Source organism: Rhinichthys klamathensis, unplaced genomic scaffold, assembly GCF_029890125.1.
Source record: "Rhinichthys klamathensis goyatoka isolate OS25496 unplaced genomic scaffold, OSU_Roscu_1.1 h1tg000792l_1, whole genome shotgun sequence".
NCBI classification, from domain to species: Eukaryota; Metazoa; Chordata; class Actinopteri; order Cypriniformes; family Leuciscidae; genus Rhinichthys; species Rhinichthys klamathensis.
In genome coordinates, this window is record NW_026607188.1 from 15414 (window position 1) to 20000 (window position 4587).

The window sequence follows — 4587 nt, forward strand, 5'->3', positions numbered from 1 at the left end:
CCCCCCCAAAAACACGTCACACCCCCAAAAAACACAAGTCCCACCCCCAAAAAAAAAAAAAAAAAAAAAAAAAACACAAGTCCCTCCCCAAAAAAACACAAGTCCCACCCAAAAAAAACACAAGTCCCACCCCAAAAAAACACAAGTCCCACCCCCAAAAAAAAAAAAAAAAAAAAACACAAGTCCCTCCCCAAAAAAACACAAGTCCCACCCAGAAAAAACACAAGTCCCACCCCAAAAAAACACAAATCCCACCCCAAAAAAAAAAAAAAACACAAGTCCCACCCCCAAAAAAAAAAAAAAAAAAAAACACAAGTCCCAGCCCAAAAAAACACAAATCCCACCCACAAAAAAACACTAGGTGCAGTACCATATCTCGGCGCCCGGTGGCGCTAGAGCTCCCAAACCAAGTGCATTCGACTCCCCGCCCTCTAATTAGTATATGGGCGGAGTTTCAGCTCTCTAGGTACAAAAATCAGGGGGGTGCACTTCCATATCTCGGCGCCTGGTGGCGCTAGAGGTCCCAAACCAGGTGCAATCGACGCCCCGCCCCCCAATTAGTATATGGGCGGAGTTTCAGCTCTCTAGGACCTATAGAACTCGAGATATAGGGAAATCCAATTCAGGGGGTGCACTTCAGGGGGGTGCACTTTTCGTTTTTATCCCTATAACCTAACCCTAACCCTAACCCTAACCCTAACCCTAACCCTAACCCACCCTAACCTAACCCTAACCCTAACCCTAACCCTAACCCTAACCCTAACCCTAACCCTAACCCTATCGGAAAGGTCTGGGTGAGTTTTGGGAAAGATAAGCTTCCTGGGCGGAGCTATAAGGTCACTTCCTGTTAAATTTCGAGTGCCAATATCTCATGACTCCAACATCACAGAGACATCAGAGTAGTCTCGTTGGAAAGGTCTGAGAAAGCCCTTTCGAATGATACCTAGTTCATGTCGCTGACTGCTTCCTGGGCGGAGCTATGGGACAAAATATATTCATGTATCAAAAATGTATCTCGGCCTAGGAAGGTCGCAGCGACACAAACAAGGTGTCATTGGAAAGCACTCGCCGAGACCTTTCCAATGACACCAATCACGAGTCGTTTCGACTTTCCTAGACCGAGATAATTTTTGGATACATGATTGCATTTGGTCCCATAGCTCCGCCCCCAAAGGTCTGAACGATACAAGTATGGTGTCATTTTAAAGGCCTCACCAAGACCTTTCGAATGATACCTAGCTTTTGGCGCTGACCACTTCCTGGGCGGAGCTATAGGTTCACAAAAAAAACACAATTCCCACCAAAAAACACAAGTCCCACCTCCAAAAAACACAAGTCCCACCTCCAAAAAAACACAAGTCCCACCCCCCCAAAAACACGTCACACCCCCAAAAAACACAAGTCCCACCCCCAAAAAAAAAAAAAAAAAAAAAAAAAACACAAGTCCCTCCCCAAAAAAACACAAGTCCCACCCAAAAAAAACACAAGTCCCACCCCAAAAAAACACAAGTCCCACCCCCAAAAAAAAAAAAAAAAAAAAACACAAGTCCCTCCCCAAAAAAACACAAGTCCCACCCAGAAAAAACACAAGTCCCACCCCAAAAAAACACAAATCCCACCCCAAAAAAAAAAAAAAACACAAGTCCCACCCCCAAAAAAAAAAAAAAAAAAAAACACAAGTCCCAGCCCAAAAAAACACAAATCCCACCCACAAAAAAACACTAGGTGCAGTACCATATCTCGGCGCCCGGTGGCGCTAGAGCTCCCAAACCAAGTGCATTCGACTCCCCGCCCTCTAATTAGTATATGGGCGGAGTTTCAGCTCTCTAGGTACAAAAATCAGGGGGGTGCACTTCCATATCTCGGCGCCTGGTGGCGCTAGAGGTCCCAAACCAGGTGCAATCGACGCCCCGCCCCCCAATTAGTATATGGGCGGAGTTTCAGCTCTCTAGGACCTATAGAACTCGAGATATAGGGAAATCCAATTCAGGGGGTGCACTTCAGGGGGGTGCACTTTTCGTTTTTATCCCTATAACCTAACCCTAACCCTAACCCTAACCCTAACCCTAACCCTAACCCTAACCCTAACCCTAACCCTAACCCTAACCCTAACCCTAACCCTAACCCTAACCCTAACCCACCCTAACCTAACCCTAACCCTAACCCTAACCCTAACCCTAACCCTAACCCTAACCCTAACCCTATCGGAAAGGTCTGGGTGAGTTTTGGGAAAGATAAGCTTCCTGGGCGGAGCTATAAGGTCACTTCCTGTTAAATTTCGAGTGCCAATATCTCATGACTCCAACATCACAGAGACATCAGAGTAGTCTCGTTGGAAAGGTCTGAGAAAGCCCTTTCGAATGATACCTAGTTCATGTCGCTGACTGCTTCCTGGGCGGAGCTATGGGACAAAATATATTCATGTATCAAAAATGTATCTCGGCCTAGGAAGGTCGCAGCGACACAAACAAGGTGTCATTGGAAAGCACTCGCCGAGACCTTTCCAATGACACCAATCACGAGTCGTTTCGACTTTCCTAGACCGAGATAATTTTTGGATACATGATTGCATTTGGTCCCATAGCTCCGCCCCCAAAGGTCTGAACGATACAAGTATGGTGTCATTTTAAAGGCCTCACCAAGACCTTTCGAATGATACCTAGCTTTTGGCGCTGACCACTTCCTGGGCGGAGCTATAGGTTCACAAAAAAAACACAATTCCCACCAAAAAACACAAGTCCCACCTCCAAAAAACACAAGTCCCACCTCCAAAAAAACACAAGTCCCACCCCCCCAAAAACACGTCACACCCCCAAAAAACACAAGTCCCACCCCCAAAAAAAAAAAAAAAAAAAAAAAAACACAAGTCCCTCCCCAAAAAAACACAAGTCCCACCCAAAAAAAACACAAGTCCCACCCCAAAAAAACACAAGTCCCACCCCCAAAAAAAAAAAAAAAAAAAAACACAAGTCCCTCCCCAAAAAAACACAAGTCCCACCCAGAAAAAACACAAGTCCCACCCCAAAAAAACACAAATCCCACCCCAAAAAAAAAAAAAAACACAAGTCCCACCCCCAAAAAAAAAAAAAAAAAAAAAACACAAGTCCCAGCCCAAAAAAACACAAATCCCACCCACAAAAAAACACTAGGTGCAGTACCATATCTCGGCGCCCGGTGGCGCTAGAGCTCCCAAACCAAGTGCATTCGACTCCCCGCCCTCTAATTAGTATATGGGCGGAGTTTCAGCTCTCTAGGTACAAAAATCAGGGGGGTGCACTTCCATATCTCGGCGCCTGGTGGCGCTAGAGGTCCCAAACCAGGTGCAATCGACGCCCCGCCCCCCAATTAGTATATGGGCGGAGTTTCAGCTCTCTAGGACCTATAGAACTCGAGATATAGGGAAATCCAATTCAGGGGGTGCACTTCAGGGGGGTGCACTTTTCGTTTTTATCCCTATAACCTAACCCTAACCCTAACCCTAACCCTAACCCTAACCCTAACCCTAACCCTAACCCTAACCTAACCCTAACCCTAACCCTAACCCTTTCCAATGACACCAATCACGAGTCGTTTCGACTTTCCTAGACCGAGATAATTTTTGGATACATGATTGCATTTGGTCCCATAGCTCCGCCCCCAAAGGTCTGAACGATACAAGTATGGTGTCATTTTAAAGGCCTCACCAAGACCTTTCGAATGATACCTAGCTTTTGGCGCTGACCACTTCCTGGGCGGAGCTATAGGTTCACAAAAAAAACACAATTCCCACCAAAAAACACAAGTCCCACCTCCAAAAAACACAAGTCCCACCTCCAAAAAAACACAAGTCCCACCCCCCCAAAAACACGTCACACCCCCAAAAAACACAAGTCCCACCCCCAAAAAAAAAAAAAAAAAAAAAAAAACACAAGTCCCTCCCCAAAAAAACACAAGTCCCACCCAAAAAAAACACAAGTCCCACCCCAAAAAAACACAAGTCCCACCCCCAAAAAAAAAAAAAAAAAAAAACACAAGTCCCTCCCCAAAAAAACACAAGTCCCACCCAGAAAAAACACAAGTCCCACCCCAAAAAAACACAAATCCCACCCCAAAAAAAAAAAAAAACACAAGTCCCACCCCCAAAAAAAAAAAAAAAAAAAAAACACAAGTCCCAGCCCAAAAAAACACAAATCCCACCCACAAAAAAACACTAGGTGCAGTACCATATCTCGGCGCCCGGTGGCGCTAGAGCTCCCAAACCAAGTGCATTCGACTCCCCGCCCTCTAATTAGTATATGGGCGGAGTTTCAGCTCTCTAGGTACAAAAATCAGGGGGGTGCACTTCCATATCTCGGCGCCTGGTGGCGCTAGAGGTCCCAAACCAGGTGCAATCGACGCCCCGCCCCCCAATTAGTATATGGGCGGAGTTTCAGCTCTCTAGGACCTATAGAACTCGAGATATAGGGAAATCCAATTCAGGGGGTGCACTTCAGGGGGGTGCACTTTTCGTTTTTATCCCTATAACCTAACCCTAACCCTAACCCTAACCCTAACCCACCCTAACCTAACCCTAACCCTAACCCTAACCCTAACCCTAACCCTAACCCT